Raw genomic sequence first — 11,897 nt, 5'->3', positions numbered from 1 at the left:
AAATCAAAAACAGACTTGTGAGACTCCAAAGAACGGCATGACTCAAAACTGCAGAAGATGCTTCCTAGTTTTTTGCAAGGGGAGGCGAGATTTTCAACATACAGGCTCCATAACCTAGCTATGAAAATCCTGACTAACTGATTTTCGTGCCCAACCAGCTCTCAGCCAAAATGGGGGATATCCTGGTAGTAACAAGGTTTCAAAAACCGGCCCGATCAGAACACTCAGTGCTCTGCTTTCCAGAGATGTCTGGCTCTGCCACAAGTTCTGGTCTTGTTAAATTTGCTACAGCAATTCAGGCAGAAATTTTTGCCATTAACCTTTACGGCAACGACCTCTACTTCACAGGGGTTGGACGGGGGGTCAATGAAAATCCTAACGGACAGTGAAGCTGTCATCAAATCTCTCACAGCGGACAAATGCACAAGTCCTCGAATGCAGATTACTAAAAGTAGTGGTGGCCACACAGGATGTAAGATTTTCACTGGGTAATTCTCGACTATGTTTTGTCAAACACTGTCAAAGATGAAGAGAAGTGTTTCGGCTCACAATTCACAATTTTCGAGAATTGATAGAACGCCTATGCAGTAAAGGAAAAAAATCTATTATAATTTTTCGTTTTATTACAAGGATGAACAAGAAAAAATTCAATTCGATTTATTTTAAACCTACCACTCTGAGTGTTCTCTGAAGAGAAATGAGGGTTGAGTTTAGCCTAGATGAACTTCCCCAATATTGATCGAGATCAATTAACATTAATTGTTTTATATAGGATAGATCGAAAAATGGGTTACGTTAACCCCGTTTTCTTATGTTGGAAAAGGGAAGAACATGTTATATATATGTATATATATCGGGTGGCCCACCCCAGACGCGGCGCTCATTTTGAGGGAGTAAGTGAAGATATTTTGAAAATCTTTTCTTGTGGTGTGTGTAGAATGTCGCAAAGCACAATTTAAAATTATTTTCATACATACAGGGTGTTCGGAAATAAAGATATAGACCAATGTTACACTTTTTTAAATGTAACACCCTATGTTTGACCTCAAAAATGGAATGGCAAGCTCAAGTTATGATGAGTTTCTTCAGATGGCCTACTTCAAAGAGGCACAAAGTAGAATTATGACATTTGGGGTATTTTGAAATCAGAATTTCATGTAAATTCAGAATATGATATAAAAATTGGGTATTCTCGTATGTAAAAGCAGGGACCACCCTATGAAGTAAAAAATTAAGTTAGTAAGTCAAATCGATATCGCTAGAGTATAGCCCAAAATTTCTTTAGAAATTTTGAAGTAATCGACCGATCGAACACCGTTGACTAAGCCTATATATAATATTTGTATATTGTCTATTGTTCGCAACCTATTACCTTAATTTTTTGCTATTGGAATTTGTATCTGGTATAAATTGAAAATTCTAAAATTTTCCTTTTGAATGCAGACCATTCGATGGAGATTTTGATTGAACTGCAATATGTAGTAGGTACCTTAGAATTATTAAGATTATTGCAATTGGCTGTACAGGAGTTCAGTTCTCATGGAAATTAATTCACTCACTAGTGTGGTTGATTGATCACCACATTCGAACAACAAACTGGTCTTCATAGATTCAGCTCTTCACTGGAACGGAATATTTAATCAAAAATCCCGTTGTAAAAGAGTAAACGATGGGACGTAAGTTGAGCTATCACAGCTATCAACAGTTTGTACCTCTCTGCGTAAGTAAAATCTTTTTCCATTCACATTTTCCGCCTGAGTTGACGTTGAACGACCGTGACGTATGCATTTGGATGTCACGAACTGTTGTGACTTCTCTTCTGAATGCGTCTTCTTATCAAATAGAAGATGTTATTCAGTAAGTTCTTGAAACCTCGTTTTAATCAGAACTGTTATCGGAGAGAATAGGTACGAATATTATTCAAAAAACATAAGATGTAAAGAATCATGCAACGTCCATAGTGTGAGCATACAGTTTAAACACAAACTTTTAAGAAGATATGCACATAATTAAATACGTACACAGTTGGGTTGCAGGAGAGCAAGGATTAAATAGAACACAACGACGAATATAGCAGGAGATATATAGCGGAATGGAATTTGCATGTTCGAAACCTGAATTTGCTTACCAAACTTTCGTATATCTAACAATGTTTACCAGAATATCAAATTTTTAATTTTTCCATTATTCAACTTTCTAGTCAGGTTGTATCTAGCAGAATAATCATAGTAGAAAGAGCAAACTTACTAGTGACAAATCTAGAAATTTCATCCTACTTTTTGAAAAGCTTTCGAAGGTCATCTTTTCGATTATCTTCCAGGAAAATTGAACGTAGATCTAAACATGATACATATCTGAAAGAGCAACTCTTCTAGTTGGGTCTTACCCCTTGCTCATTTTCGACCAAGAAAACCTTTATTTTTGAAATTGAGTTTTCGTACTTAGGTGGAAGCCTTGGCAATGCTGATTATAAAACCGGAAAGCCAAATTGGATCAGACGAATATAACGGAAGATATCGCAGATTGAAAATTGCAATTTTTGAAAAATGCCATTTCCAGGATGAAAATCTAAACGAAGGGAGATAGGCTTACGAAAAAGCTCGCAATAGATTCAGCGTGTTCGAAAACATATATTTCCATACCAAAATCTCAACTATCTGGCCCTGTTTAGGAGAAACTATTTTTTTTTGATTTCCCACATTTCATTTTCGAGTTAACTTCGAAGAGCTCTCTGGAGTGTAATTCTCTATTGAATCACCAACTGTTTGGTTTTTTAGAATCTTCAAAACAAATTCTATGCACTCCATACCCTAGGACAGTAATAGAACACCCTGATTTTTAGACAGAGTAGCAAATATGTGATTTTAGGGGGGTCTAAACACTTGCTCATTTTTGAATCAAAAAATCGAGATTTTCGAAATCGAGTTTTTGTGCTAGGGTGGAAGCCTAGGCAGCGCTGATTATATAACCGGAAATCCCAATTGGATCAGACGAATATAACAGGAGATATCGCAGATTGAAAATTGCAATTTTTGAAAAAATGCCATTTCCAAGATGAAAATCTGAACGAACGGAGATAGGCTTTCGAAATTGCCTGCAATAGATTCAGCGTGTTCGAAAACCTATATTTCCATACCAAAATCTCGAATATCTGGCCCTGTTTAGGAGAAACTAATTTTTTTCGATTTTCCACTTTTCATTTTCGAGTTGACTTCGAAGAGCTCTCTGGAGTGTAATTCTCTATTGAATCACCAACTGTTTGGTTTCTTAGAATCTTCAAAACAAATTCTATGCACTCCATACCCTAGGACAGTAATAGAACACCCCGATTTTTAGACAGAGTAGCAAATAGGTGATTTTAGGGGGGACTAACCTCTTGCTCATTTTTGACCCAAAAAATCTAGATTTTCGAAATCGAGTTTTTGTGCTAGGGTGGAAGCCTAGGCAACGCTGATTATATAACCGGAAAGCTCAATTGGATCCCACGAATATAACAGGAGATATCGCAGATTGAAAATTGCAATTTTTGAAAAATACCATTTACAAGATGAAAATCTAAAAGAACGGAGATAGGCTTTCGAAATTGCCTGCAATAGATTCAGCATGTTCGAAAACATATATTTCCATACCAAAATCTCAACTATTTGGCCCTGTTTAGGAGAAACTAATTTTTTTTGATTTTCCACTTTTCATTTTCGAGTTGACTTCGAAGAGCTCTCTGGAGTGTAATTCTCTATTGAATCACCAACTGTTTGGTTTTTTAGAATCTTCAAAACAAATTCTATGCACTCCATACCCTAGGACAGTAATAGAACACCCTGATTTTTAGACAGAGTAGCAAATATGTGATTTTAGGGGGATCTAAACCCTTGCTCATTTTTGACCCAAAAAATCGAGATTTTCGAAATCGAGTTTTTGTGCTAGGGTGGAAGCCTAAGCAGCGCTGATTATATAACCGGAAATCCCAATTGGATCAGACGAATATAACAGGAGATATCGCAGATTGAAAATTGCAATTTTTGAAAAAATGCCATTTCCAAGATGAAAATCTAAACGAACGGAGATAGGCTTTCGAAATTGCCTGCAATAGATTCAGCGTGTTCGAAAACCTATATTTCCATACCAAAATCTCAACTATCTGGCCCTGTTTAGGAGAAACTAATTTTTTTTGATTTTCCACTTTTCATTTTCGAGTTGACTTCGAAGAGCTCTCTGGAGTGTAATTCTCTATTGAATCACCAACTGTTTGGTTTTTTAGAATCTTCAAAACAAATTCTATGCACTCCATACCCTAGGACAGTAATAGAACACCCTGATTTTTAGACAGAGTAGCAAATAGGTGATTTTAGGGGGGTCTAACCCCTTGCTCATTTTTGACCCAAAAAATCGAGATTTTCGAAATCGAGTTTTTGTGCTAGGGTGGAAGCCTAGGCAGCGCTGATTATATAACCGGAAATCCCAATTGGATCAGACGAATATAACAAGAGATATCGCAGATTGAAAATTGCAATTTTTGAAAAAATGCCATTTCCAAGATGAAAATCTAAACGAACGGAGATAGGCTTTCGAAATTGCCTGCAATAGATTCAGCGTGTTCGAAAACCTATATTTCCATACCAAAATCTCAACTATCTGGCCCTGTTTAGGAGAAACTAATTTTTTTTGATTTTCCACTTTTCATTTTCGAGTTGACTTCGAAGAGCTCTCTGGAGTGTAATTCTCTATTGAATCACCAACTGTTTGGTTTTTTAGAATCTTCAAAACAAATTCTATGCACTCCATACCCTAGGACAGTAATAGAACACCCTGATTTTTAGACAGAGTAGCAAATAGGTGATTTTAGGGGGGTCTAACCCCTTGCTCATTTTTGACCCAAAAAATCGAGATTTTCGAAGTCGAGTTTTTGTGCTAGGGTGGAAGCCTAGGCAGCGCTGATTATATAACTGGAAATCCCAATTGGATCAGACGAATATAACAGGAGATATCGCAGATTGAAAATTGCAATTTTTGAAAAAATGCCATTTCCAAGATGAAAATCTAAACGAACGGAGATAGGCTTTCGAAATTGCCTGCAATAGATTCAGCGTGTTCGAAAACCTATATTTCCATACCAAAATCTCAACTATCTGGCCTTCTTTAGGAGAAACTAATTTTTTTCGATTTTCCACTTTTCATTTTCGAGTTGACTTCGAAGAGCTCTCTGTAGTGTAATTCTCTATTGAATCACCAACTGTTTGGTTTCTTAGAATCTTCAAAACAAATTCTATGCACTCCATACCCTAGGACAGTAATAGAACACCCTGATTTTTAGACAGAGTAGCAAATAGGTGATTTTAGGGGGGTCTAACCCCTTGCTCATTTTTGACCCAAAAAATCGAGATTTTCGAAATCGAGTTTTTGTGCTAGGGTGGAAGCCTAGGCAGCGCTGATTATATAACCGGAAATCCCAATTGGATCAGACGAATATAACAAGAGATATCGCAGATTGAAAATTGCAATTTTTGAAAAAATGCCATTTCCAAGATGAAAATCTAAACGAACGGAGATAGGCTTTCGAAATTGCCTGCAATAGATTCAGCGTGTTCGAAAACCTATATTTCCATACCAAAATCTCAACTATCTGGCCCTGTTTATCAGAAACTAATTTTTTTCGATTTTCCACTTTTCATTTTCGAGTTGACTTCGAAGAGCTCTCTGGAGTGTAATTCTCTATTGAAGCACCAACTGTTTGGTTTCTTAGAATCTTCAAAACAAATTCTATGCACTCCATACCCTAGGACAGTAATAGAACACCCCGATTTTTAGACAGAGTAGCAAATAGGTGATTTTAGGGGGGTCTAATCTCATGCTCATTTTTGACCCAAAAAATCTAGATTTTCGAAATCGAGTTTTTGTGCTAGGGTGGAAGCCTAGGCAACGCTGATTATATAACCGGAAATCCCAATTGGATCAGACGAATATAACAGGAGATATCGCAGATTGAAAATTGCAATTTTTGAAAAAATGCCATTTCCAAGATGAAAATCTAAACGAACGGAGATAGGCTTTCGAAATTGCCTGCAATAGATTCAGCGTGTTCGAAAACCTATATTTCCATACCAAAATCTCAACTATCTGGCCCTGTTCAGGAGAAACTAATTTTTTTCGATTTTCCACTTTTCATTTTCGAGTTGACTTCGAAGAGCTCTCTGGAGTGTAATTCTCTATTGAATCACCAACTGTTTGGTTTCTTAGAATCTTCAAAACAAATTCTATGCACTCCATACCCTAGGACAGTAATAGAACACCCCGATTTTTAGACAGAGTAGCAAATAGGTGATTTTAGGGGGGTCTAACCCCTTGCTCATTTTTGACCCAAAAAATCAAGATTTTCGAAATCGAGTTTTTGTGCTAGGGTGGAAGCCTAGGCAGCGCTGATTATATAACTGGAAATCCCAATTGGATCAGACGAATATAACAGGAGATATCGCAGATTGAAAATTGCAATTTTCGAAAAAATGCCATTTCCAAGATGAAAATCTAAACGAACGGAGATAGGCTTTCGAAATTGCGTGCAATAGATTCAGCGTGTTCGCAAACCTATATTTCCATACCAAAATCTCAACTATCTGGCCCTGTTTATCAGAAACTAATTTTTTTTGATTTTCCACTTTTCATTTTCGAGTTGACATCGAAGAGCTCTCTGGAGTGTAATTCTCTATTGAATCACCAACTGTTTGGTTTTTTAGAATCTTCAAAACAAATTCTATGCACTCCATACCCTAGGACAGTAATAGAACACCCCGATTTTTAGACAGAGTAGCAAATAGGTGATTTTAGGGGGGTCTAACCCCTTGCTCATTTTTGACCCAAAAAATCGAGATTTTCGAAGTCGAGTTTTTGTGCTAGGGTGGAAGCCTAGGCAGCGCTGATTATATAACTGGAAATCCCAATTGGATCAGACGAATATAACAGGAGATATCGCAGATTGAAAATTGCAATTTTTGAAAAAATGCCATTTCCAAGATGAAAATCTAAACGAACGGAGATAGGCTTTCGAAATTGCCTGCAATAGATTCAGCGTGTTCGAAAACCTATATTTCCATACCAAAATCTCAACTATCTGGCCTTCTTTAGGAGAAACTAATTTTTTTCGATTTTCCACTTTTCATTTTCGAGTTGACTTCGAAGAGCTCTCTGTAGTGTAATTCTCTATTGAATCACCAACTGTTTGGTTTCTTGGAATCTTCAAAACAAATTCTATGCACTCCATACCCTAGGACAGTAATAGAACACCCCGATTTTTAGACAGAGTAGCAAATAGGTGATTTTAGGGGGGTCTAACCCCTTGCTCATTTTTGACCCAAAAAATCTAGATTTTCGAAATCGAGTTTTTGTGCAAGGGTGGAAGCCTAGGCAACGCTGATTATATAACCGGAAATCCCAATTGGATCAGACGAATATAACAGGAGATATCGCAGATTGAAAATTGCAATTTTTGAAAAAATGCCATTTCCAAGATGAAAATCTAAACGAACGGAGATAGGCTTTCGAAATTGCCTGCAATAGATTCAGCGTGTTCGAAAACATATATTTCCATACCAAAATCTCAACTATCTGGCCCTGTTTAGGAGAAACTATAATAATTTTTTTTGATTTTCCACTTTTCATTTTCGAGTTGTTGACTTCGAAGAGCTCTCTGGAGTAAAATTCTCTATTGAATCACCAACTGTTCGGTTTTTTAGAATCTTCAAAACAAATTCTATGCACTCCATACCCTAGGACAGTAATAGAACACCCTGATTTTTAGACAGAGTAGCAAATAGGTGATTTTAGGGGGGTCTAACCCCTTGCTCATTTTTGACCCAAAAAATCTAGATTTTCGAAATCGAGTTTTCGTGCTAGGGTGGAAGCCTAGGCAGCGCTGATTATATAACCGGAAATCCCAATTGGATCAGACGGATATAACAGGAGATATCGCAGATTGAAAATTGCAATTTTTGAAAAATGCCATTTCCAAGACCAAAATCTAAACGAAGGGAGATAGGCTTACGAAAATGCTCGCAATAGATTCAGCGTGTTCGAAAACCTATATTTCCATACCAAAATCTCAACTATCTGGCCCTGTTTAGGAGAAAATAATTTTTTTTGATTTTCCACTTTTCATTTTCGAGTTGACTTCGAAGAGCTCTCTGGAGTGTAATTCTCTATTGAATCACCAACTGTTTGGTTTTTTAGAATCTTCAAAATAGATTCTGTGCACTCCATACCCCAGGACAGTAATAGAACACCCCGATTTTTAGACAGAGTAGCAAATAGGTGATTTTAGGGGGGTCTAACCCCTTGCTCATTTCTGTGCACTCCATACCCCAGGACAGTAATAGAACACCCCCATTTTTAGACAGAGTAGCAAATAGGTGATTTTAGGGGGGTCTAACCCCTTGCTCATTTTTGACCCAAAAAATCAAGATTTTCGAAATCGAGTTTTTGTGCTAGGGTGGAAGCCTAGGCAGCGCTGATTATATAACCGGAAATCCCAATTGGATCCCACGAATATAACAGGAGATATCGCAGATTGAAAATTGCAATTTTTGAAAAATACCATTTCCAAGATGAAAATCTAAACGAAGGGAGATAGGCTTACGAAAATGCTTGCAATAGATTCAGCGTGTTCGAAAACCTATATTTCCATACCAAAATCTCAACTATCTGGCCCTGTTCAGGAGAAACTAATTTTTTTCGATTTTCCACTTTTCATTTTCGAGTTGACTTCGAAGAGCTCTCTGGAGTGTAATTCTCTATTGAATCACCAACTGTTTGGTTTCTTAGAATCTTCAAAACAAATTCTATGCACTCCATACCCTAGGACAGTAATAGAACACCCCGATTTTCAGACAGAGTAGCAAATAGGTGATTTTAGGGGGGTCTAACCCCTTGCTCATTTTTGACCCAAAAAATCGAGATTTTCGAAGTCGAGTTTTTGTGCTAGGGTGGAAGCCTAGGCAGCGCTGATTATATAACTGGAAATCCCAATTGGATCAGACGAATATAACAGGAGATATCGCAGATTGAAAATTGCAATTTTTGAAAAAATGCCATTTCCAAGATGAAAATCTAAACGAACGGAGATAGGCTTTCGAAATTGCCTGCAATAGATTCAGCGTGTTCGAAAACCTATATTTCCATACCAAAATCTCAACTATCTGGCCTTCTTTAGGAGAAACTAATTTTTTTCGATTTTCCACTTTTCATTTTCGAGTTGACTTCGAAGAGCTCTCTGTAGTGTAATTCTCTATTGAATCACCAACTGTTTGGTTTCTTAGAATCTTCAAAACAAATTCTATGCACTCCATACCCTAGGACAGTAATAGAACACCCCGATTTTCAGACAGAGTAGCAAATAGGTGATTTTAGGGGGGTCTAACCCCTTGCTCATTTTTGACCCAAAAAATCTAGATTTTCGAAATCGAGTTTTTGTGCAAGGGTGGAAGCCTAGGCAACGCTGATTATATAACCGGAAATCCCAATTGGATCAGACGAATATAACAGGAGATATTGCAGATTGAAAATTGCAATTTTTGAAAAAATGCCATTTCCAAGATGAAAATCTAAACGAACGGAGATAGGCTTTCGAAATTGCCTGCAATAGATTCAGCGTGTTCGAAAACCTATATTTCCATACCAAAATCTCAACTATCTGGCCCTGTTTAGGAGAAACTATAATAATTTTTTTTGATTTTCCACTTTTCATTTTCGAGTTGTTGACTTCGAAGAGCTCTCTGGAGTAAAATTCTCTATTGAATCACCAACTGTTCGGTTTTTTAGAATCTTCAAAACAAATTCTATGCACTCCATACCCTAGGACAGTAATAGAACACCCTGATTTTTAGACAGAGTAGCAAATAGGTGATTTTAGGGGGGGTCTAACCCCTTGCTCATTTTTGACCCAAAAAATCTAGATTTTCGAAATCGAGTTTTCGTGCTAGGGTGGAAGCCTAGGCAGCGCTGATTATATAACCGGAAATCCCAATTGGATCAGACGGATATAACAGGAGATATCGCAGATTGAAAATTGCAATTTTTGAAAAATGCCATTTCCAAGACGAAAATCTAAACGAAGGGAGATAGGCTTACGAAAATGCTCGCAATAGATTCAGCGTGTTCGAAAACCTATATTTCCATACCAAAATCTCAACTATCTGGCCCTGTTTAGGAGAAAATAATTTTTTTTGATTTTCCACTTTTCATTTTCGAGTTGACTTCGAAGAGCTCTCTGGAGTGTAATTCTCTATTGAATCATCAACTGTTTGGTTTTTTAGAATCTTCAAAATAAATTCTGTGCACTCCATACCCCAGGACAGTAATAGAACACCCCGATTTTTAGACAGAGTAGCAAATAGGTGATTTTAGGGGGGTCTAACCCCTTGCTCATTTTTGACCCAAAAAATCTAGATATTCGAAATCGAGTTTTTGTGCAAGGGTGGAAGCCTAGGCAACGCTGATTATATAACCGGAAATCCCAATTGGATCAGACGAATATAACAGAAGATATCGCAGATTGAAAATTGCAATTTTTGAAAAATGCCATTTCCAAGACGAAAATCTAAACGAAGGGAGATAGGCTTACGAAAATGCTCGCAATAGATTCAGCGTGTTCGAAAACCTATATTTCCATACCAAAATCTCAACTATCTGGCCCTGTTTAGGAGAAAATAATTTTTTTTGATTTTCCACTTTTCATTTTCGAGTTGACTTCGAAGAGCTCTCTGGAGTGTAATTTTCTATTGAATCATCAACTGTTTGGTTTTTTAGAATCTTCAAAATAAATTCTGTGCACTCCATACCCCAGGACAGTAATAGAACACCCCCATTTTTAGACAGAGTAGCAAATAGGTGATTTTAGGGGGGTCTAACCCCTTGCTCATTTTTGACCCAAAAAATCAAGATTTTCGAAATCGAGTTTTTGTGCTAGGGTGGAAGCCTAGGCAGCGCTGATTATATAACCGGAAATCCCAATTGGATCCCACGAATATAACAGGAGATATCGCAGATTGAAAATTGCAATTTTTGAAAAATACCATTTCCAAGATGAAAATCTAAACGAAGGGAGATAGGCTTACGAAAATGCTTGCAATAGATTCAGCGTGTTCGAAAACCTATATTTCCATACCAAAATCTCAACTATCTGGCCCTGTTTAGGAGAAAATAAGTTTTTTTGATTTTCCACTTTTCATTTTGGAGTTGACTTTGAAGAGCTTTCTGGAGTGCAATTCTCTATTGAATCATCATCTGTTTGGTTTTTTAGAATCTTCAAAACAAATTCTATGCACTCCATACCCTAGGACAGTAATATAACACCCTGATTTTTAGACAGAGTAGCAGATAGGTGATTTTAGGGGGGTCTAACCCCTTGCTCATTTTTCACCCAAAAAATCTAGATTTTCGAAATCGAGTTTTTGTGCCAGGGTGGAAGCCTAGGCAACGCTGATTATATAGCCGGAATTCCCAATTGGATCAGACGAATATAACAGGAGATATCGCAGATTGAAAATTGCAATTTTTGAAAAAATGCCATTTCCAAGATGAAAATCTAAACGAACGGAGATAGGCTTCCGAAATTGCCAGCAATAGATTCAGCGTGTTCGAAAACCTATATTTTCATTTCAACTTTCGGATATCTGACATTGTTCAGGAGGGAGAAGAACAGATTTATTGTTTTTCCATTCCATATCCTAGGACGGTAGTAGGACACCCTGATTTTAAGGCAGGGGAACATATAGGTCATTTTAGGGGGGTCTAATCCCTTGGTCATTTTTTTTTTTTTTTTTTAAATCGTGATTTTCCAAATAGAGTTAAGGTCTACGCCACTGATTTCCATTTCCTTCGGCCAACTTCTGTCAACAGTGTCAACTCCAGAT

The sequence above is a fragment of the Coccinella septempunctata genome, chromosome 3 (assembly GCF_907165205.1).
Source record: "Coccinella septempunctata chromosome 3, icCocSept1.1, whole genome shotgun sequence".
In the NCBI taxonomy this organism is placed as follows: domain Eukaryota; kingdom Metazoa; phylum Arthropoda; class Insecta; order Coleoptera; family Coccinellidae; genus Coccinella; species Coccinella septempunctata.
Note: the sequence above shows the minus strand (reverse complement) of the source record.